The 25,327-nt window shown below is 44.7% G+C and overlaps 1 protein-coding gene across 11 annotated transcripts in view; it reads left to right on the top strand.

The window, feature by feature from the left end:
- Positions 1-25,327, top strand: part of NR4A3 (nuclear receptor subfamily 4 group A member 3) — a 534,362-nt gene that overhangs the window by 122,145 nt on the left and 386,890 nt on the right. The window contains exon 3 of one of the 11 annotated variants that reach the window (XM_056520161.1): positions 624-673. The exons of the other annotated variants lie outside the window; for them this stretch is intronic. The gene's annotated coding sequence lies outside the window, so the exon portion shown is untranslated. The remainder of the gene's footprint in view (positions 1-623; positions 674-25,327) is intronic. 11 annotated transcript variants of the gene reach the window in all.

The raw sequence follows: 25,327 nt of genomic DNA, 5'->3' as shown, positions 1-25,327 counted from the left end.
CCGATAAAAACTTCAGATCATACCGCCCCGTACGCAGAAAAATAAAAAAGTTATAGGGGTCAGAAGCTGACAATTTTAAACATATAAATTTTCCAGCATGTAGTTATGATCAAAATCAAACCTATATAAGTAGGGTATCATTTTAATCGTATGGACCTACAGAATAAAGAGGTGTCATTTTTACCGCAAAATGTACTGTAGAAACGGAATCCTCAAAATTTCCAAAATGTTGTTTTTTCTTTAATTTTCTTTAAATAATTTAAAATGATTTATTTTTCAGTTCCGTTGTAGATTTTTGGGTAAAATTACTGATGTCATTACAAAGTAGAATTGGTGGCGCAAAAAATAAGCCATCATATGGATTTTTAGGTGCAAAATTGAAAGGGTTATGATTTTTAAAAGGTAAGGAGGAAAAAACGAAGGTGCAAAAACTAAAAAACGCTGGGTCCTTAAGGTCAAAATGGGCTTGGTCCTTAAGGGGTAAACATGCTGTCCACATGCCATGGAAATTTTCTGCACCAATTTCAAATTAGTTCTATATATCTGTGTATATGAATGAAATATTAAGTGAATCTGCAGCAAAATCTACATGTAACATATGAATTTTACTGTGAAATCAACAGATTTAAAGTGGCATCCATGGCAGAAATATGACATAGCATCTGGACCTGAGGTATGTTCACTCAGGCAAAAAAAGCACTTCAAAAACGCCCTGATAAACACAGCTCCCATTAATTTCAGTAGGGAATGCTCTAGGGCTGAAACTTTTTTTAAGACCGAGTATGAATCTGTAGATTGCATACACTGATCAATGCTATGCCATATCACAGCATTGATCAATGTTATTGGTGCTCCTTTACTACTGCCTGCAGTATGGCCGGCACTAAGCATGGCACGGCACGAAGCACCGTAAGGGACCTCCGGCCGTCCTCTCAGCTGATCAGGGCAACGCAATTTCACCGCGGTGATCCCGATCAGCATCCTGGAGCTACCAGCAGTTAACTTCAGGACTTTCAGACGCCGCAATCAACTTTGATTACGGCATCTGAAATGTTAATGCCAAACATCACCGCGATTGGGCGGTCCATAACACAGGGCACCTCCGTGATACCTTCTGGCAGGTATCAGATTAGGTTAATTCTTTCTGCGGACAACATAAATCGGAATTTCAGTGCCAGAGGCATCTGAAGCGCATAGCGCAGCAGATTCCCATTGAAAACGGGACTCTGCTGCAGCGAAATCTCCGTGCAGAATTCCAATGTGGCATTACGCACAGAAATTCTGAGGTGTAAACATGGCCTTAGAGTCATGGTCATATATGTTGGCACCCCTGAAATTTTTCAAGAAAATGAAGTATTTCTAACAGAAAAGTATTGAAGTAACACATGTTTTGCTATATACATGTTTATTCCCTTTGTGTGTATTGGAACTAAACCAAAAAAGGGAGGAAAAAATGTCACACCAAACTACAAAAATGGGCTGGACAAAATTATTGCAACACTTAATTTAATATTTGGTTGCACACCCTTTGGAAAAAATAACTGAAATCAGTCGCTTCCTATAACCATAAATAAGCTTCTTACAACTCTCAGCCGGAATGTTGGACCACTCTTCCTTTGCTTACTGCTCCATGTCTCACTTGTAGGAAGGGCGCCTTTTCCCAACAGCAATTTTAAGATCTCTCCACTGGTGTTCAATGGGATTTAGATCTGAACTCATTGCTGGCCACTTCAGAACTCTCCAGCGCTTTGTTGCCATCCATTTCTGGGTCCTTTTTAACGTATGTTTGGGGTCATTGTCCTGCTGGAAGACCCAAGATCTCGGATGCAAATCCAGCTTTCTGACACTAGGCTGTACAGTGCAACCCAAAATCTGTTGGTAATCCTCAGATTTCATGATGCCAAGCACACATTCAAGGCACCCAGTGCCAGAGGCAGCAAAATAACAACAAAACATCATTGAACCTCCACCATATTTCACTGTAGGTACCGTGTTCTTTTTTTTTTTTGTAGGCCTCATTCCGTTTTCGGTAAACAGTAGAATGATGTGCTTTACCAAAAAGCTCTATCTTGGTCTCATCTGTCCACAAAATGTTTTACCAGAAGGATTTTGGCTTACTCAAGTTCATTTTAGCAAATGTGTGGGGTCCTCCTGGGTCTCCTGCCATAGCGTTTCATTTCATTTAAATGTTGACGGATAGTTTGCGCTGACACTGATGCTCCCTTAGCCTGCAAGTACAGCTTGAATATCTTTGGAACTTGTTTGGGGCTGCTTATCCACCATCTGGACTATCCTGCTTTGACACCTTTCATAAATGTTTCTCTTCTGTCCACGCCCAGAGAGATTTGCTACAGTCCCATGGGTTGCAAACTTCTTAAAAATGTTGCGCACTGTGGACAAAGGCAAATCTAGATCTCTGGAGATGGACTTGTAATCTTGAGATTGTTGATATTTTTCCACAATTTTGGTTCTCAAGTCCTCAGATAGTTCTCTTCTCCTCTTTCTGTTGTCCATGCTTAGTGTAGCACACAATGCAAAGACTAAGTGAACTTCTCTTCTTTTTATCTGCTTTCATGTGTGATTGTTATATTGCCCATACCTGTTACGTGCCCCATTTTCACCTTAAGCCCATTTTCACCTTAAGGGCCAGGCCAATTTTATTTTTGCGTTTTCGTTTTTTCCTCCTCGCCTTCTAAAATCCATAACTCTTTTATATTTCCATCTAAAGACCCATATAAAGGCTTGTTTTTTGCGTGACCAATTGTACTTTGTAATGAAACCTCTCATTTTACCATAAAATGTACGGTAAACCCAAAAATTTAAGGAAATTTAAATGAAAACCAAAATTTTGCACATTTTGGAGGGTTTTGTTTTCACACCCCTTTCCCTTATCCCCTTACACCCTTCACTTCAATTCCCTGGTTGGACTTGATGGACGTATGTCTTTTTTCAACCATACTAACTATGTAACACTGTACACTTTACGGTAAAAATTACATGTGTTCTCTATTCTGTGGGTCAATCCGATTAAAATGATACCCATGACTAGATACTTTTATATTTTTGTACCGCTAAAAACCTAAAACTTTTTGTACAAAATCAGTAATCTAAAATCGCCCTATTTTGACCACCAATTTTTTATTAATTTTTTTGAATAAAATGTGACAAAAAGAAGCATTTTTGGACAAATTTTTTACGTTTACGCCATTCACCGTACGGGATGATTAATATTAGATTTTGATAGTTCGGACATTTACGCACGCGGCAATACCAAATTTATACGCTTTTTGGGGGTGAAAATGGGAAAAACTGACAATTAAAATTTTTATTGGGGGAGGGGATTTTTAACTTTTTTTTACTTTTTATTTTTACATTTTTCAACTTTTTTTTTTAACACTTTTTATGTCCCCATAGGAGACTATTTATAGCAATCCTTTGATTGCTAATACTGTGCAGTGCTATGCTTAGAACACAGCACTGCTCAGTATTATTGGTGATATTCTGCTCTGGTCTGCTCGATCTCAGACCAGAGCAGAAGACCCCGGGAGACGGCCGGAGCTAGGTAAGGGGACCTTTGGCTGTCATACTGGATGATTGGATCCCCGCGGCAGCGCTGCGGGCCATCCGATCATCCAATCAAAGTTCCGCAATGCCGCAGATGCCGTGATCTGTATTGATCACGGCATCGGAGGGGTTAATGGCGGACATCCGCGCGATTGCGGATGTCGGCCATTACGGCGGGTCCCCGGCTGCTGCTAGCAGCCGGAACCTGCCGTGTATGACGCGAGCACCCTTCCAATGCTCGCGGTTATACACAGGACGTAAATGTACGTCCTGATGCGGGAAGTCCCGCCAAACCAGGACGTATATTTACGTCCGTGGTCGTTAATCGGTTAAAGGAGCATCACATGCTTGAAACAATCTTATTTTTCCACAATTTTGAAAGGGTGCCAATAATTATGTCCAGCCCATTTTTGGAGTTTGGTGTGACATTATGTCCAATTTTCTTTTTTTCCTCCCTATTTTGGTTTAGTTCCAATACACACAAAGGGAATAAACATGTGTATAGCAAAACATGTTACTGTAATCCTTTTCTGTGAGAAATAGTTCATTTTCTTGAAAAATTTCAGGGGTGCCAACATTTACGGCCATGACTATATATGCACTTCTTCAGGTAACAGAGGCTTTACATAGAGATGTATTTTCAGGTAGAGCAGCAAAATTGTGGATTTTACCACAAAATTTTGCAACAAATCTTCTAACCCCTTTAACTCCTTAAGGACGCAGGGCGTATGCATACGCCCCCGTTTCCAAGTCCTTAAGGACTCAGGGCATATGGATACGCCCTGCGTTCTTCCAGTCCCTGCCGCTCACCGGGCAGGGACCGGACAGGGATGCCTGCTGATATCGTTCAGCAGGCATCCCGGCATATCGCCCAGGGAGGTCTTGAGGTCCCCCCATGTCGGCGATTGCCGCAAATCGCGCGTCAATTCAGACGTGCGATTTGCGGTTATTCCGGGTCAATCGGGTCTTTGGTGACCCAGTGACCCGGAAAAAAAGGGTGAATGGGGCTGTCCGAGACAGCCCCATTCACCTTTACTCAGCAGGAGTGAGGTAGCATGGGTGCCGCCTTGCGATCACGTGATTGATCGGTCGGAATGACCGACCAGTCACGGACCTGCTGGGGACGGCGATCGGAGCGGAGATCGGCGCCGGAGGGGGTCTCCTACCTTGCCATGGTTTGGCAGGGGTCCTCTCTGGTGCGGTGGCGGCGACAGGAGCAGCAGGATTGGCTGCAGTAGCGGCGGCGTTCTGGGGCACGATACAGCAGGAGGTAAGGCCTCTTCACTTCCTGTTGTTGCTTACCAACAACTCTCGGCATGCAAAAGCCAAAGGGCATGCTGGGAGTTGTAGTTTTGAAACTGCTGGAGTTCCAACTACAACTCCCAGCAGACCATGCTAGTCTGTGCATGCTGGGGGTTGTAGTTATGCAACAGCTGGAGGCAATTTTATTCTATGAAAAAGTGTGCAGCCAGCTGTTGCATAACTACAACTCCCAGCATGCACAGACTACCAAAGGGTATGCTGGGAGTTGTAGCAGTGTGCCTCCAGCTGTTGCAAAACTACAACTCTCAGCATGCCCTTCGGCTGTCAATGCATGCTGATTGTTGCAGCTTTGCAACAGCTGGAGACACATTGGTTGTGAAACAGAGTTTGTTACCTAACTCAGTGTTTTGCAACCAGTGTGCCTCCAGCTGTTGCAAAAATACAACTCCCAGCATGCTCTGACAGACTGTACATGCTGGGAGTTCTAGTTTTGCAACAGCTGGAGGCACACTGGTTGCGAAACACTGAGTTAAGTAACAAACTCTCAGTGTTTCGCAACCAATGTGCCTCCAGCTGTTGCATAACTACAACTCCCAGCATGTATGGTCTGTCAGTGCATGCTTGGAGTTGTAGTTTTGCAACAGCTGGAGGTTTGCCCCCCCCCCATGTGAATGTACAGGGTACATTCACACGGGCAGGTTAACAGCGAGTTCTGCTGCAAGTTTGAGATGCAGCAAATTTTCCACTGCAGCTCAAACTCCCAGCAAAGAAACTCACTGTAAACCTCCGTGTGAATGTACCCTAAAAACACTACACTACACAAAATAAAAAGTAAAACACTACATACCCCTACACAGTCACCCCCCCAATAAAAAAATAATAAAATCTTGTACAGCACTGTTTCCAAAATGGAGCCTCCAGCTGTTGAATAACAAGAACTCACAGTATTGCCGGACAGCCACTGACTGTCCAGGCATGCTGGGAGTTTTGCAACAGCTGGAGACACCCTGTTTGGGAAACACTGCCGTAGGGTATTTTTTGTGGCAGATTCAAATCCCCAATTTAGTCCTCAAATGCGCATGGTGCTCTCTCACTTCGAAGCCCTGTCATATTTCAAGTAAACAGTTTAGAATTTCCCACTAACATGCTGGTGTTGCCCCATACTTTTAATTTTCACAAGCTTTAAAAGGGGAAAAAAAAACATTTGTAACGCAATTTCTCCTGAGTACGGAAATACCCCATATGTGGGCGTAAAGTGCTCTGTGGGTGCACAACAAGGCTCAGAAGTGAGAGCACACTATGTACATTTGAGGTCTAAATTGGTGATTTGCACAGGGGTGGCTGATTTTACAGCTGTTCTGACATAAACGCAAAACAATAAAAATAAAAAACAATACCCACATGTGACCCCATTTTGGAAACTACACCCCTCACGGAATGTAACAAGGGGTATAGTGAGCCTTAACACCCCACAGGTGTTTGCCAAATTTTCGTTAAAGTTTGATGTGAAATAAAAAAAAAATAATAATTTCAGTAAAATGCTGGTGTTACCCTACATTTTTCATTTTCACAAGTGAGAATAGGAAACTCCCCCCCCCAAAAAAAAAAATTTGTAACTCCATTTCTTCTGAGAAAGAACATACCCCATATGTGGAAGTAAAGTGCTCTGCTGGCGCACTACAATGCTCAGAAGAGAAGTAGCGCCATTGGGCTTTTGGCAAGAGAAGGTGTCTGAAATTGAAGGCCATGTGTGTTTACAAAGCCCCCATAGTGCCAGAACAGTGGACCCCCCCCCACATGTGACCACATTTTGGAAATTACACCCCTCACGTAATGTAAAAAGGGGTGCAGTGAGCATTTACACCCCACAGGTGTCTGACAGATTTTTGGAACAGTGGTCCGTGAAAATGAAAAATTTTATTTTTCATAAGAACAGCCCACTGTTCCAAAGATCTGTCAAACGCCAGTGGGGTGTGAATGTTCACTGCACCTCTTATTAAATTCTGTGAGGGGTGTAGTTTCCAAAATGGGGTCACATGTGGGGGGATCCACTGTTCTGGCACCACGGGGGGCTTTGTAAACACACATGGACTCCAACTTCTATTCCAACCAAATTCTCTCACCAAACGCTCAATGGTGCTCCTTCTCTTCTGAGCATTGTAGTTCGCCCGCAGAGCACTTTACATCCACAAATGGGGTATTTCCATACTCAGAAGAAATGGGGTTACAAATGTTGGGAGGCTTTTTCTCCAATTACCACCTCCTCCTATCCCCAGCCATTGGTCGGTAAATGGCAGATGGGGTGCGGGAGGGGGGTAACAGTTAATCCCCCACTCTGCCCGGACTACCAAAGGTGCTCAGAGCGGAGGGATCGGTAGGCGGCGGTTACCGGGCAGCAGCTGCACGGTTACTGGGTGGCGATCACTGTTCCTGTGCGGCAGCTCCTGTGTCAGCGGGTGGCTCCTGTCCGGCGGTGATCGCTGGTGAGTATGCTAGGGGTTGCAAAACTACAACTCACAGCATGCTCAGAAAGCGTTGGCTGCCACAGTTTGGAGACCACAGTGCAGTGGTCTCTGAACTGTTGCCATCCATACTTTTCAAAACTACATGTCCCAGTATTCATGGACAAACAAAGGGCATGCTGGGAGTTGTAGTTGTGTGCCTTCAGCTGTTGCATAACTACAACTCCCAGTATGCCTTTCGGCTGTCTGTGCATGCTGGGCCACCAGCATGTAATTATGCCACCATCTGTTGCATAATTACAACTCTCAGCATGCACGGAAAGTTAAAAGGCATGCTGGGAGTTGTAGTTATGGAACAGCTGGAGGCACACAACTACAACTCCCAAAAGGCCCCATAGGAGTCAGTGCATGCTGGGAGTTGTAGTTATTTAACAGTTTGAGGCCCTTTTTTTTCCAAGCAAAAAGTGCGCCTCCAGATGTTGCATGACTACAACTCCCAGCATGCACAGACAACCAAAGGGCATGCTTGGAGTTGTAGTTATGTGCCTCCAGCTATTGGATAACTACAACGCCCAACATGTCTTTTGACTGTTCGTGCATGCTGGGAGTTGTAGATATGCAATAGCTGTAGGCACACTTTTTGAAAAGAAGTGCCTCTAGCGGTTCCATTACTACAACTCCCAGCATGCACAGACAGTCAAAAGGCATGCTGGGCATTATAGTTATCCAATAGCTCGAGGCACATAACTACAACTCTAGTATGGCCTTTGGCTGTCTGTGCATGCTGGGAGTTGTAGTTATGCAACCACTAGAGGCACTTCTTTTCTATAAAAAAAGTGTGCCTCCAGCTGTTGCATAACTACAACTCAAAGCATGTGCGGAGAGTCGAAGGGCATGCCGGAAGTTATAGTTCTGTACCTCCAGCTGTTGCATAACCTTTGATGGTCATGGCATGCTGGGAGTTGTAGTTAGATCACACAGGCAGGTTTACAGTAAGTTTCCTACTGCAAGTTTGAATTGAGGGAAATCCGCCATGGCTCAAACTTGTAGCGAGAAACTTGTTGTAAACCCGACTGTGTGTACCTACTGTAAAAGCACCAAACACCACACTACACTTACACAAAATAAAGAGTATAACGGTACATATACACCCCCCCCCCCTCCATAAAATGAAAAACAGCTTGTACGCTACTGTTTCCTAAACGGAGCCTCCAGCTGTTGCAAAATAACAACTCCCTGCATTGCCGGACAGCCATTCACTGTGAGTTGTGGTTTTGCAACATCTGGAGGCAGCCTGTTTGGAAAACACTGCCATAGGTTATGCAGATCCCGGACACTCCGGAGCCCTGTCGTATTTCAAGGCAAAGGTTTAGTGTCACATATGGGGTATTTCCTTGATCGAGAGAAATTGTGTTACTAATTTTGGGGGGCTTTTTTTCCTTTTACCCCTTATGAAAATGAAAAGTTGGGGGCTACACCAGCATGTTAGTGTAAGAAAAAAAAAATTTTAACTAACATGCTGGTGTTGCCCCATACTTTTAATTTTCACAAGAGGTAAAAGGAGAAAAAGACCCCCAAAACTTGTAATGCAATTTATTCCCTGTACGGGAATACCCCACGTGTGGGCTTAAAGTCCCCTGCGGGCGCACAACAGGAATCAGGAGTGAAAGAGCACCATGTACATTTGAGGTCTAAATTGATGATTTTACCCAGGGGTGACTGATAGTTACAGCGTTTCTCACAGAATGTAACAAGGGGTGCAGTGAGCATTTACACCCCACAGGTGTCTGACGGATTTTTGGAACAGTGGTCCGTGAAGATGAAAAATGTAATGTTTCAGTTGCGCATACCACTTTTCCAAAAGTCTGTCAAACGCCAAAGTGGTGTAAATATTCACTGCACCCCTTATTATATTCCGTGAGGGGTGTCGTTTCTAAAATGTGGTCACATGTGGGGAGGTCCACTGTTCTGGCACCATGGGGGCATTTGTAAACGCACATGGCCCCCCGGCTTTAAAGGGGTACTCCAGTGAAAACCTTTTTTCTTTTAAATCAAATGGTGGCAGAAGGTTAAACATATTTGTAAATTACTTCTATTAAAAAATCTTAATCCTTCCAGTACTTATTAGCTGCTGAATGCTACAGAGGAAATTCCTTTCTTTTTGGAACACTGATGACATCACGAGCACAGTTCTCTCTGCTGACATGTCTGTCCATTTTAGCAACCATGCATAGCAGTTGTATGCTAAGGGCAGCATGGTGGCTCAGTGGTTAGCCCTCCTACCTTGAAGCTCTGGGGACTTGGGTTCAAATCCCACTAAGGACAACAACAATTATTATTATTATAATAACGTCAGCAGAGAGAACTGTGCTTGTGATGTCATCAGAGAGCAATCCAAGAAGAAAATAATTTCCTCTGTAGTATTCAGCAGCTAATAAGTACAGGAAGGATTAAGATTTTTTAATAGAAGTAATAAACAAATATGTTTAACTTTCTGCCACCAGTTGATTTAAAAGAAAAAAGGTTTTCACCGGAGTACCCCTTCAATTCGAGACAAATTCTCTCACCAAAAGCCCAGTTGCGCTCCTTTTTTTCTGAGCCCTGTAGTGCGCCAGCAGAGCACTTTACGTCCACATATAGGACATTTCCATATTCAGAAGAAATGTGGTTACACATTTTGGGAGGCTTTTTTTTTTTCCTATTACCCCTTGTGAAAATGAAACATTTGGGGTAACATCAGCATTTTAATGAAAAAAATCAAATTTTTCATTTTCATGTCCAATTTTAACAAAAATTTGTCAAAAATCTGTGGGGTGTTAAGGCTCACTGTACCCCTTGTTATGTTCCTTGAGGGGTGTAGTTTCCAAAATAGTATGCCATGTGTTTTTTTTGCTGTTCTGGCACCATAGGGGCTTCCTAAATGCTACATGCTCCCCCAAAAACCATATCAGCAAAATGTGCTTTCCAAAAGCCAAATGTGACTCCTTCTCTTCTGAGCATTGTAGTGCGCACGTAATGCAATTGTCGTCCAAAAACGGGGTATTCCATACTAAGAATAGATGGGGGTTACAAATTTTGGGGGGCATCTTCTCCTATAACCCCTTGCGAAAATGTAAAATTTGGGGGAAAACCAGCATTTTAGTGAAAAAAAAAATTAATTGACACATCCGACTTTAACGAAAAGTCGTCAAACACCTGTGGGGTGTTAAGGCTCACTGTATCCCTTGTTACATTCCTTGAGGGGTGTAGTTTCCTAAATTTTTTTTTGTTCTGGCACTATAGGGGCTTCCTAAATGTGACATTTCAGAAAAACTCACTCTCCAAAATTCCATTGTCACTCCTTTCCTTCTGAGCCCTTTACTGCGTCCGCCAAACACTTTGTACACATATGAGGTATTTCCTTGCTTCATTGCTTTTTCTCCTTTTACCCCTTGTAAAATTTCAAAAACTGGGTCTACAAGAACATGCGAGGGTAAAAAATGAAGATTTATAATTTTCTCCTTCACTTTACTGCTATTCCTGTGAAACACCTAAAGGGTTACACACTTACTGAATGTCATTTTGAATACTTTGAGGGGTGCAGTTTTTATAATGGGGTCATTTATGGGGTATTTCTAATATGAAGGCCCTTCAAATCCACTTCAAAACTGAACTCGTACCTGAAAAATTCCGATTTTGAAAATGTTGTGAAAAATTGGAAAATTGCTGCTGAACTTTGAAGCCCTCTGATGTCTTCCAAAAGTAAAAACATGTAAACTTTATGATGAAAATATAAAGTAGACATATTGTATTTGTGAATCAATATATAATTTATTTGTTATGTCTATTTTCCTTATAAGCAGAGTTTCTAAGTAAAAAAATGCTAAATTTGTCATTAAATTTTGGAATGTTTCACCAAGAAATTATGCAAGTATCGACAAAAATTTACCACTAACATAAAGTACAATAAGTCACGAAAAAAAATCTCGTAATCCGAATGAAAAGTAAAAGCATCCCAGTGTTATTAATGCTTAGAGTGACAGTGGTCAGATGTGAAAAAAATGCCCGGGTCCTTAAAGAGGTACTCCCACCCTAGACATCTTATCCCCTATCCAAATGCTGGGGACCCCTGCATTATTGCATGGGGCACCCACCTGTTTTTTCACCAGAACTGCTGGAGGGTCTGAGTCGCGACTACGGGAATGGAAATCCGTGACGTCAGGACTCCGCCCCCGTGTGACGTCACGCCCGTCCCCCTCAATGCAAGTCTATGGGAGGGGGCGTGCAATAATGCGGGGGTCCCCAGCGGCGGGACCCCTGCGATCAGACATCTTATCCCCTATCCTTTGGATAGGGGATAGCTGTCTAGGGTGGGAGTACACCTTTAAGGTGAAAATGGGCTGGGTCCTTAAGGGGTTAAAGGAGTACTCCGGTGGAAAACCTTTTTTTTTTTTTTTTTTTTTAAATCAACTGGTGCCAGAAAGTTAAACAGATTTGTAAATTACTTCTATAAAAAAAAATATTAATCCTTCCAATACATTTTAGGGGCTGTATACTACAGAGGAAATGCTTTTCTTTTATGATTTCTCTTCTGTCACGGCCACAGTGCTCTCATTTTAGGAAATGTCTAGAGCAGTAGAAAATCCCCATAGCAAACATATGCTGCTCTAGACAGTTCCTAAAATGGACAGCAGAGGTCAGCAGAGAGCACTGTGGTCATCACAGAAGAGAAATTCAAAAAGAAAAGCATTTCCTCTGTAGTATACAGCCCCAAAAAAGTACTGGAATGATTAAGATTTTTTTTTATAGAAGTAATAAAACTTTCTGGCACCAGTTGATATAAAAACATTTTTTTTCCCACGGGAGTACCCCTTTAATCTCTCCAGTACTTATTGACTGCTGAATACTACAGAGGAAATTCTTTTCTTTTTGGATTTCTTTTCAGTCTGTCCACAGTGCTCTCTGCTAACACCTCTGTCCATGTCAGTAACTGTCCAGAGCAGGAGAAAATCAAACAAACATATGCTGCTCTGGACAGTACCTAAAATGGACAGAGGTGTCAGCAGAGAGTTTGTGGACAGACAGAAAAGAAATCCAAAAATAAAAGAATTTCCTCTGTAGAATTCAGCAGCTAATAAGTACTGGAAGGATTAAGCAATTTTAATAGATTTAATTTACAAATCTGTCTAACTGTTTCACTTTTTGGCACCAGTTGATTTGATTTAAAAAAAAGTTTTTTCCATCAGAGTACCCCTTTAAGGGAAACACATTGTCAAAAAATCACCTATTGGTTTTATATTTAACATTTTTAACCCCTAAAGACACAAACAAAGGTTATTCTCATCTTTCAAATCTATATTTTCCCCCCATCAATATTTTCCCCCCATAGCCTTATGGGGGCTTGTATTTTTAATTTTAATGTTTAAAGGGGTACTCCGGCGCTTAGACATCTTATCCCTATCCAAAGGATAGGGGATAAGATGCCTGATCGTGGGGGTCCCGCTGCTGGGGACCCCGTGATCTTGCACCCCGTTAAATTCAGTCCTCGGAGCACGTTCGCTCCGGGTCTGATTACTGGCGATCACAGCTGTCACGCCCCCTCCCATAGGCTTGTATTGGGGGGGCCCCGTGATCACCAGTAATTAGACCCAGAGCGAACGTGCTCTGGGGACTGATTTTAACGGGTTGCTGCGTGCAAGATCAGGGGGGTCCACAGCGGCGGGACCCCCACGATCAGGCATCCTATCCCCTATACTTTGGATAGGGGATAAGATGTCTAAGCGCCGGAGTACCTCTTTAAAGGGGTTATCCACCATAAGGGGATTTTAATGCATACCTGGCAGACAGTAATGGACATGCTTAGGAAGGATCTGCACTTGTCTTGGGGCTAAATGGCTATGTTCTGAGATTAACATAACATTGTCGCTAGCCTTTTGTGAACTGGTATTTCCTGTTTGAGTTTTTCTTTTTTTGATTACAAATCCCATAATTCCATTTTCCTCCCTCCCACACATCAGCCACCCTACCCATTGAAACATAAATGAGCTGCATCCATTCAAAAGACCTGTGGATTTCAATCAGGGTGCCTACAGATGTTGCATTAGTTACAGATTGATTTCTCTCCCACCAATTGAAGCATACAGGCTCCCTGTCATCAGCTGACTAGTGAGTCAGGTCTCGGCCGAATTGCAACCTGGGAGAAATCTGAGACAACAGTGATTTTGTATTCTGTTAAAAATACATATTGGGGTTAAAATCACATAAAGAATTGTGAGGAAACCATCACACACAGGTACAGACACTATATTATGAATTACACTAACTTTACAGCCCCTGTAGCAGAGTCAAATAAAAAAAAATCCTGGAATACCCCTTTAATGGTTTTGTGTTCAGCATAATAATGTTTAGATTTTTTTACCCCCTAAAAAATGAATAACTTGCAAAAAAGTTGATTTTCATCACCATATTCTGACATTCATAAGTTTTTTTTTCCATATACGAAGTTGTGTGATTTTTTTTGATTAAGTTTTAATATGTTTTTTTTTGGTGAGGCATTGTTTTTTTTTTTCTCTTTTAATGCATTCACCTTGTAAGTCATTTTTGGACACAATGATTTCAATGATATTTTTATTATTGTTTGTATCTTTTTATATTTTAACCCGAAAAAGACCATAGACGTCTATGCTCTTCCAATGGCCGTTAATGGGGTATGACACGCGCTCCCGACTCGAGCCCGCGTCATACCGGCCGCCCCCAGCTTCCTGTAGCTGGGGGCCGGCATTAATAGCCATCATGCGGCGATCGCAAAGCTGGCAAAGTTGACAACGGCATCTAAAGGTGCCTGTATACCGTCCCCGGTGGTTCAGTGGTGTGGATCACCCCCCCGCAACGCGATCCACTGCTGAGGTAGCCTGAGGGCTTACCTCATGTCCTGTTCCGGGTCCGGAGCTCAGAATGATAAAGCCTGGCAGGACCAGGCTTTATCAATCGAGCTCACAGCATACAGATCAATGTGATTTTATGTAACCCCATTGATTTGTATGAGGAATCAAATGATTCCTCCTAAAAGTCCCCTAAAAAAATAAAATAAAAAAAAAGTTAAAAAAAAGTTTGAAAACACACATTAAAGGGGTATTCCATGAAAAAACTTTTTTTTTTATATATCAACTGGCTCCAGAAAGTTAAACAGATTTGTAAATTACTTCTATTAAAAAATCTTAATCTTTTCAATAATTATCAACTGCTGAAGTTGAGTTGTTGTTTTCTGTCTGGCAACAGGGTGTAGTTCCCGAGACAAGCAGAGATGTCAGCAGAGAGTAGAGTAGAAGAGGTTTGCTATGGGGATTTGCTTCTAAACTGGACGGTTCCCGAGACACGTGTCATCAGAAAGCACTTAGATAGAAAAGAAAAAAAAAGCTCAACTTCAGCAGCTCCTAAGTACTGAAAGGATTAAGATTTTTTAATAGAAGTAATTTACAAATCTGTTTACCTTTCTGGAGCCAGTTGATATATATATATATATATATATAAAAAAAGTTTTTTCCTGGATAACCCCTTTAACCCCTTCCTTATTAAAAAGTTTAAATCACCCCCCTTTTCCCAAATTCCATATAAAAAATATATAAACATAATAAAAATAAACATATATGGTATCACCACGTGCGTAAATGTCCGAACTATAAAAATATATCGTAAATTAAACCGCACGGTCAATGGCGTACGTGCAAAAAAATTTCAAAGTACAAAATAGAGTATTTTTGGTCACTTTTCATACCATAAAAAAAGGAATAAAAAGCGATCAAAAAGTATGATCAAGACCATAACGGTGCAAAAAAAGAGACCTCATACCACCCCGTACACGGAAAAATAAAAAAGTTAAAGGGGTGAGAAGAGGACAATTTTAAATGTATTAATTTTCGTGCATGTAGTTATGATTTTTTTTTTCAAAAGGACGACAAAATAAAACCTATATAAGTAGGGTATCATTTTAATCGTATGCACATACACAATAAAGATACATTGTAATTTTTACAGAAAAAATCCTAAATTGTGTTTTTTCTTCAATTTTGTCACACAATGATTTTTTTTGTTGTTAGATTTTTCTGGTAAAATGACTGTTATCATTACAAAGTAGAATTGGTGGCTCAAAAAATAAGCCCTTATATGGATTTTTAGGTGCAAAATTGAAAGGGTTATGATTTTTAAAAGGGTAAGGAGGAAAAAATTAAAGTGCAAAAACAGAAAAACGCTTGGTCCTTAAGGGGTTAAATGATAAATGGAATAGGGGAATTAGGGATATATAAATATATTCCGCTCAAAAAAATTAAGGGAACACTTAAACAACACAATGTAACTCCAAGTCAATCACACTTCTGTGAAATCACACTGTCCACTTAGGAAGCAACACTGATTGACAATCTAAGCAGTTAAGAGGTACTGGGCACTACTGAAGTGAGTCTCAGGCTAGGTGCCATAGAATAGTGTAACAGGACGGCTCCCTGGAAGCTATTCAGTGCATGTGTAGGTGCTGGCAACATGGAAAGAGGCAGCATGACAGTAAATATCGATTAGAAAGAAAACACGGAGCACTCACTCAGGTCTTGCTGTGTCGGCTTCTTTATTCGTTCATGCGAACAAAACACGGGAGACAAGAGCGGGGAGGCAGGAGAATTGCTAGATGAAACCCATGTCATGAGCACCAAGACATTGGAGTATAAAATTAAATCCCTAGCAGAAAGGGAAATTCGTATCTATTGGACCATTCATTCACTGCAAGCATATGCAGATATCAACCGGACTCCCCGCGGGCTACGAGTGTATAAGATTCCCACAATTCCTGCAGGATGCTGCTTTTGTCCAAGCCTGGAATGAACAACATCTCCTCCATTCTCTTAGCTTGCTACAGCTAGTACTATCTAAAAACAGGAGTGAGTATGAAGCAATAACAACTGAGTTGTGCAAACTCAAATGTGAACTGAGAACTAGATTATCTGAAGCTGCATACAAGTCTTTTATCTCAGCATTGGATACGAAATTGTCCGAATTACAAAGATCTATCAAGGAGGTCAAAAGAGACAAGTTTCTCAGAGATAAGAATGATTTTGCCCAGCAACAAATTTGCACTTGGCAAAAAAATCAACCATACAAGCAGCGTCATACTTCCAGAACACACAATAAAAGGAATCCCCAACACAACCAGAGAAGAAAGTTCTCTAAAAATTCAGATTACCTTACCACTGAGGGGCCGCGGCTCCACGAACCTCCACTACTGCGAAGACCCCTTAGGCTAAGAACACGTCGTAGGGGCAGATGACGCAGACCGAGGAAGATTCACATGTACGGCCAAGAGGAATACGGTCACATGGAGGAAATGATTAATGAGAACATCGTAGTGAATTTAACGGGCATCACTCTTAGCGAAGCTTGCACACGAGAGGACTGAACTTTGGTCTGAATGATGCCTTTGATTACTGCATATTTAAAGAGGACATTCATAAAGCGATTCATAAGCTAAGCCTAGAGAAGCACTTTGCTGCATTCCACAGTAACATGGAGCATGCCAGACAACAAAAGAGGGAGGGAGAAACGAGGTGCCAAATTGGACCATTGGGGTTCAAGATAGTAAAAGAGTTTGATGAGCATGATGAAAGTGTTGTTAAATTATTGTCCACTTTAGCCCAGGAGGATGCTGATACTAATTTAGCAGACCCATCCGTTGATGTGAGGGAGGATGACTCCCCCTTTTATGGAGGCAACCCGTCTCACTTCATCCCACCTGTCCCCCAAGGGAGTCCTATTGACCTGTTCTACAAAGCTGTATGTAGACAGGTTAAAGCCCTTATTTATTCCCGTCCGAATAGGAACATCCCAGCTGACGAGAAAGAAGCCCTTCAGTGGCTCGCTGGGAGGGATGAAATAGTTGTTTCACAAGCAGACAAGGGTGGATCAGTAGTATTATGGTCGAAACGAGACTATGAAAATGAGGCCCTCAACCAACTTAGGTAACATTATGGTTTACATCAAGCTAAAACAGGACCCTATTAATCACATCATGTCACAGCTCTCCACTCTGTTACGCAAGTATACAGAAAATAACATCTTAACACAGAAACAGGCAGAGCGATTCATACCGTAATCCCCTACTAAACCTAAATGGTACCTGGTCCCCAAAATCCACAAACCAGTGAGTTCCCCCCCCCCCCCCCCCCGGTCGCCGGCATAGGCTCCCCCACCTCGTTTTTGTCTGCTTATATTGTTTGATTAATTTCCCCACTTCTTCCTGAAATACCATCTTACGTGAGGGACACAGGAGACCTCATTGATTCACTTGAGAATTTCCAGTGGCAACCTGGCTTCATGTTAGCTGCCATAGACGTGGAGAGCCTGTACACCCGCATCCCTCAGAATGCGGGTGTCCAGGCTCTCCACGAATTCTTACTGAGCTCCAACAAGTCCCAGGAACTCAGACAATTCGTAACAGAATCAGTTTCATTCATTTTGCGCAATAATTGTTTTCAGTATAATTCACAATGGTTCAAACAATGCCAAGGTATGACAATGGGTACGCCCATATCATGTGCCTTCGCTAATGTATATTTAGCCATATTCAAACGTAATTACGTTTTCACTATTACTAACCCATATTCTCATCACATTAAGCTTTAGCTCAGATTTGTTGACAATATCTTCGTGGTGTGGGATGGAACTGAGACACAGTTCAATGCATTTGTCACTTACCCGAACCAAATCAACACCATGAACATGACTTTCACCTCTGTTTTTGGGAATCATTGTTTAGAGTTCCTCGATGTCAAAATAGAGATTGTGGATGACTCAATTGTCACATCAGGCTATTGCAAGCCGACATCAAGGAACTCGATTCTTCATTATGCCTCGTCCCATCCCACACATACCAAAAACAGTATACCTGTCAGCCAATTAATCCGCCTCAAAAGAATTAACAATACTGAAGAGAAATACAATGAACAAGCCAGTGAGTTGGAGAGACGCTTGTGCCAGGGAGGTTATCCCCCCTAATGTTTTAAAAAACGCCAGAGATAAAGTAGCAGCCATTCCTCAATCAGCATTATTAAAAAAAGAAAAAACATAGTTTTTTTCCAACAGTTTGCAAAGGTTCTCATTTGCGTTTAAAAACACTCCTATGAATAATGCCATAAAATAAGCAATTAATAACAACTGGTACATTTTCCAACAAGACATAGATTTGGAGGAGGTCACCAGTCAATATCCCATCATCACGTACCAAAAAAATATGACTATACTAAATTTCATTATCAAACAAAAATAGCTCCCCAAAAAATTGGATAGTAGATACCCGCCCAATAGGAAATTTTAGTTGTGGCTCTTGTTATTACTGTAGTTTCAATAACAAGAATAAGATATTAAACTTAGGAGGCCAGATTATACGGGTCTGCCAGTTTTCCACATGTCATACCTCTTATGTGGTGTACTGCCTGATCTGTAGCTGTGCCGGGTTCTATATCAGTAAAACGATTAGATCAGTTTTCCACAGAATCAGGGAACACATTCGTTCCCTCCGCACAGGAGTCAAAGCCAGTAGATGGATTTCGCATATGCAATTCACACACAACAGTGATCCTTATCAGTTCACCTTTGCAGTGATAGAACGAGTCGAACATACAGAACGTTATCTGAATAGGCACAAGGTATTGGTACGGAATAAAGCCAGGTGGATTATACGTACCAATGCCACTGGCCCAGAATCAGGTGCTTTGACAGTATAACTCAATCTATTAGCAATTCCATGTAAAGGTTGTTGTTTTTAACAGTCTGTTTAACAGTATCATATATGCAAGCTGTTTATCTGTGTAACCATGGTAACTTATAACACACCTTTTCCGGCACGTCACTTCACCTGAGCCTGACGAAGTGCTTCGGCATGATAACGGCCCGTCGCTCCATATCCCGCGTCTTCACCACCTACCTCCCCGCACTTGTCTCCCGTGTTTTGTTCGCATGAACGAATAAAAAAGCTGACACAGCAAGACCTGAGTGAGTGCTCCGTGTTTTCTTTCTAATCGATATTTACTGATTGACAATCAATTTCACATGGACGGTGCTTTCACTCTAGTGGTAGCATGAGATGGATTCTACAACCCACACAAAGTGGCTCAGGTAGTGCAGCTCATCCAGGATGGCACATTAATGCGAGCTTTGGCAAGAAGATTTGCAGTGTCTTTCAGCGTAGTGTCCAGAGCATGGAGGTGCTACCAGGAGACAGGCCAGTACATCAGGAGATGTGGAGGAGGCCGTAGGAGGGCAACAACCCAGCAGTAGGACCGCTACCTCCGCCTTTGTGCAAGGAGGAGCACTGCCCTGCAAAATGACCTCCAGCTTGCCACAAATGTGCATGTGTCCATCAAACGGTCAGAAACAGACTCCATGAGGGTGGTATGAGGGACCAACGTCCACAGGTGAGGGTTGTGCTTACAGCCCAACACCATGCAGGACACTTGGCATTTGCCACAGAACACCAAGACTGGCAAATTTGCCGGTGGTGTCCTGTGACTGAGGACACAGAATTTGGAGACGCCGTGGAGAATGTTCTGCTGCCTGCAACATCCTCTAACATGACCTGTTTGGCAGTGGGTCAGTAATGGTGGGGGGTGGCATTTCTTTGGGGGGCAGCACAGCCCTCCATGTGCTTGCCAGAGGTAGCCTGACTTCCATTAGGTACCGAGATCCTCAGACCCCTTGTGAGACCATATGCTGGTGAGGTTGGCCCTGGGTCCCTCCTAATGCAAGACAATGCAAGACCTCATGTGGCTGGAGTGTGTCAGCAGTTCCTGCAAGAAGAAGGCATTGATGCTATGGACTGGCCTTCCCATTCCCCAGACCAGAATCCGATTGAGCACATCTGGGACATCATGTCTCGCTCCATCCACCAACACCATGTTGCACCACAGACTCTCTAGGTGTTGGCGGATGTTTTAGTCCAGGTCTGGGAGGACATCCCTCAGGAGACCATTCACCACCTCATCAGGAGCATGCCCAGGCATTATAGGGAGGTCATACGGGCACGTGGAGGCCACACACTACTGAGCCTCATATTGACTTGTTTTAAGGACATTACATCAAAGTTGGATCAGCCTGTAGTGTGGTTTTTCCATTTTGATTTTGAGTCACTCCACACCAAGACATCCTTGGGTTGATAAATTTGATTTCCATTGATCATTTTTGCGTGATTTTGTTGTCAGCACATTCAACTATGTACAGATGAAAGTACTTCATTCATTCAGATCTAGGATGTGTTATCTTAGTGTTCCCTTAATTTTTTTGAGCAGTGTATATGTTACGCCGAGCGCTCCGGGTCCCCGTTCCTCCCCGGAGCGCTCGCCTCATCCTCGTTGTTGCAGCGCCCCGGTCAGATCCACTGACCGGGTGCGCTGCGGTCCCGCCTCCAGCCGGGATGCGATTCGCGATGCGGGTGGCGCCCGCTCGCGATGCGCACCCCGGTCCCCGTACCTGACTTGCTCTCCGTCGGTCCTGTCCCGGCGCGCGCGGCCCCGCTCCCTAGGGCGCGCGCGCGCCGGGTCTCTGCGATTTAAAGGGCCAGTGCACCAATGATGGTGCCTGGTCCAATCTTCCCAATTAGCTTAATTAGTTTCCACCTGTGCACTCCCTACTTATACCTCACTTCCCCTGCACTCCCTTGCCGGATCTTGTTGCCCTTGTGCCTAGTGAAAGCGTTCCCTTGTCTGTTCCTAGTCCGTGTTCCTGACCTCCTGCCGTTGCCCCTGACTACGATCCTTGCCGCCTGCCCCCGACCTTCTGCTACGTCCGACCTTGCTTCTGCCTACTCCCTTGTACCGCGCCTATCTTCAGCATCTTCAGCAGCCAGAGAGGTGAGCCGTTGCTAGTGGATACGACCTGGTCACTACCGCCGCAGCAAGACCATCCCGCTTTGCGGCGGGCTCTGGTGAAAACCTGTAGTGGCTTAGAACCGGTCCACTAGCGCGGTCCTCGCCATCCCTCTCTGGCACAGAGGATCCACTACCTGCCAGCCGGCATCGTGACAGTAGATCCGGCCATGGATTCCGCTGAGGTGCCGCTGTCAAGTCTTGCCGACATTTTCACGATGATCACCCAACAAAATCACCAGCTGGCATACTTGTCCTCCGTGGAACAGCAACTGAACTCACAGTTACAGCAGCTGCTGCCACTGACACTGCAGCTGCAACTGCAACAACCATCTCCTCCGCCGTCTCCTGCAACTCCTCCGCAGCGTCCGGCCATGGATTCCGCTGAGGTGCCGCTGTCAAGTCTTGCCGACATTTCCACGATGATCACCCAACAAAATCACCAGCTGGCATACTTGTCCACCGTGACACAGCAACTGGAGTCACAGTTACAGCAGCTGCAACTGCAACAACCATCTCCTCCGCCGGCTCCTGCAACTCCTCCGCAGCAACCGGCCGCTCCTAACCCCTGCTTGTCTCTGCCGGACAAATTTGATGAGGACTCTAGACTCTGCCGTGGTCTCCTTTCTGGAAAGACCTTGTCTGGGGCCACACCACTCTGGGACCGCAATGATCCTGCCACAGCCACAGTCCAGTCCTTCTTCGCTGAGGTCCGTGGTGTCTTCGAGGAGCCTGCCCGAGCTTCTTCTGCCGAGACTGCCCTGCTGAACCTGGCCCAGGGTGTTTCTTCCGTTGGCGAGTACGCCATTCAGTTCCGTGCTCTTGCTTCCGAGTTGTCCTGGAATAGTGAGGCTCTCTGCGCGACCTTTAAAAAAGGCCTATCCAGCAACATTATAGATGTTCTGGCCGCACGAGAGACTCCTGCTAACCTACATGAACTCATTCATCTTGCCACTCGCATTGACATGCGTTTTTCCGGATGGCGTCTGGAGCTCCGCCTGGATATGGACTTTGTTCGCACGAGGCGTTTTTTCTCCCCGGCTCCTCTCTCCTCTGGTCCTCTGCAAACCGTTCCTGTGCCTCCCGCCGTGGAAGCTATGCAAGTTGACCGGTCTCGCTTGACACCTCAAGAGAGGACACGACGCCGCATGGAGAATCTTTGCCTGTACTATGCCGGTACCGAACACTTCCTGAAGGATTGTCCTATCCGTCCTCCCCGCCTGGAAAGACGTACGCTGACTCCGCACAAAGGTGACACAGTTCTTGATGTCAACTCTGCTTCTCCACGTCTTACTGTGCCTGTGCGGATATCTGCCTCTACCTTCTCCTTCTCTACTATGGCCTTCTTGGATTCCGGATCTGCAGGAAATTTTTTTTTGGCCTCTCTTATCAACAGGTTCAACGTCCCTGTGACCAGTCTCGCCAGACCCCTCTACATCAATTGTGTTTACAATGAAAAATTGGACTGTCTCGTGCGTTACCGCACGGAACCCCTCCTAATGTGCATCGGACCTCATCACGAAAAAATTGAGTTTTTTTTCCTCAGGTTCTTTGGCCCCAAGAAGAGGGGGAGACCCAAGGGGGGGGGTACTGTTACGCCGAGCGCTCCGGGTCCCCGTTCCTCCCCGGAGCGCTCGCCTCATCCTCGTTGTTGCAGCGCCCCGGTCAGATCCACTGACCGGGTGCGCTGCGGTCCCGCCTCCAGCCGGGATGCGATTCGCGATGCGGGTGGCGCCCGCTCGCGATGCGCACCCCGGTCCCCGTACCTGACTTGCTCTCCGTCGGTCCTGTCCCGGCGCGCGCGGCCCCGCTCCCTAGGGCGCGCGCGCGCCGGGTCTCTGCGATTTAAAGGGCCAGTGCACCAATGATGGTGCCTGGTCCAATCTTCCCAATTAGCTTAATTAGTTTCCACCTGTGCACTCCCTACTTATACCTCACTTCCCCTGCACTCCCTTGCCGGATCTTGTTGCCCTTGTGCCTAGTGAAAGCGTTCCCTTGTCTGTTCCTAGTCCGTGTTCCTGACCTCCTGCCGTTGCCCCTGACTACGATCCTTGCCGCCTGCCCCCGACCTTCTGCTACGTCCGACCTTGCTTCTGCCTACTCCCTTGTACCGCGCCTATCTTCAGCATCTTCAGCAGCCAGAGAGGTGAGCCGTTGCTAGTGGATACGACCTGGTCACTACCGCCGCAGCAAGACCATCCCGCTTTGCGGCGGGCTCTGGTGAAAACCTGTAGTGGCTTAGAACCGACAGTATGGATGAACCGTAATTTGGGGCGCCAAAAATTATCGGCAGAAAATGCCCCTTTTGGCATTTTCGGGTGAGGGAATTTTTTGCCAATAATTTCGGTGGGCATGGCTTCATCCTCTCCCGACCCATAACATACATGTACATCATGGATCAGGTGAGGACATGAGGTGGAATCCACGTCATGCACAGGAGATGCTCGCTGCTATCAGCAGCAGACATCTGCCTGTAATGACGGACATCGGAGATTGCTCCAATATCCATCATTTAACTTGTTGCCACAGTGTATGGCGCAGGCTCCTGACTCGAGCCTGCACCATACCCGACGTCCCCCTTCTGACTCTTGCAGCAGGGGGCCGCAGCTAATAACCAACACTCGCCGCATGTCAGCTATTAACCCTTTAGATCCCCGCTGTCAAAGCTGACAGTGGTGTCTAAAGGGTGCTTTAAACACTCCCTGGTGTTCGCCCTAACAGCAAAATTGCGTCGGGGGTCGATTCACTGTGGAGGTAGCCAGAGGGCTTACCTCTGCATCCCTGGGGTCCGTGGCTCTTCATTTGATTGAGCCTGGCTTAGCAGGTTCAACCAAATGATCTCAGAGCATACATATCAATGGGGTTCTATGGGACCCCATTGATCTGTATGAGAAATCTAATGATTCCTCCTAAAAGTCCCTTAAGGGGATAAATAAAGTGTAAAAAAAAAAATACTTAATTAAAAGTTAAAAAAACAGCCATTAACCCCTTCCGTAAAAGTTAAATTCACCCTCTTTTTCCCATTTTCCATATAAAAAATATGAAAAAATAATAAAAATAATATTTCGTATCTCCACGTGCGTAATTGTCCCAACTATTAAATTATTTTGTTTCTGATCCTGCCGTGTGAACAACGTAAACGCAAAAAAAATTTGAATGCAAAAATTGCTGATTTTGGGGACATCACAACCCCCAAAAAAGTTATAAAATGTAACAAAGACTATATTTTAAAAAAGAGGGTGGGGAGATCTTCGGTTTCATATATATATATATATATATATATATATATATATAAAATCGCTTTTGCCGATATGCCGATAATGCATCGCTCCCCTGCCCCGCCTCCACGGCCAGAGACCACCGCCGCTGCCCTATTGCCTCCCCCATCCCCGGTTTCATAATTACCTGTTCCCGGGGTCCGCACTACTTCTGGCTCCAGCGACGTCCTGCGTGCTGCGCAGCGCAATGACAAGTGACGTCACCGTCAGTTCGCACAGTGACCGCTCAGGACGCACGCCGCCGGAGCGAGAAGTAGCGCGGGCCCCGGGAACAGGTAATTATAAAACCGGGGATGGGGGAGGCAATGGGGCAGCGGTGGTGGTTGGACTAGGGAGGACCCCAGGACAGGCAGGGGGAGAGAAGCGGGCGGCGGCGGCGGTCTCTGGCCCTGCAAAAGCCGCTGCAGTTCATTGATTAAAGCGCCCGCTTTAAATCATTGACCTGTGGGGCCAGGGGGGGGGGGGGGGGGGATATACCGATATTCCGGTATAAGTTATCGGCTATCGGCCTGAAGGGTCTCAGATCATCGGTTTCGGCCCTAAAAAAATCGATATCGGTCAATCCCTAATATATATATAGGGATGCACTGAATTTTTGGCCGCCATAATTATTGGTCGGAAATGGGGTTATCGACATTGTACCGAATCGAAAAAATATGCCAATAATGCGGGGGGCAGGGCTTGCGGTTGGGGGCGATGGACAGCCACACCCTGGACAGAGGAAGAAACAGGAGGCGCCGTAAGTATTTTATACTACACTGGAGCAGGGTCCCGGTGTGGCTGAGCTGTTCTGAGATTGTCGCTGAAGGACCTATCATGATGGTGATGATGATGTGGGGCAGTGTTTCCCAACCTTTTGCCTGGGCACCCCTACCGAAGT

Source organism: Hyla sarda, chromosome 5, assembly GCF_029499605.1.
Source record: "Hyla sarda isolate aHylSar1 chromosome 5, aHylSar1.hap1, whole genome shotgun sequence".
NCBI classification, from domain to species: Eukaryota; Metazoa; Chordata; class Amphibia; order Anura; family Hylidae; genus Hyla; species Hyla sarda.
Note: the sequence above shows the minus strand (reverse complement) of the source record. Positions and strands in the feature narration are given on the sequence as shown.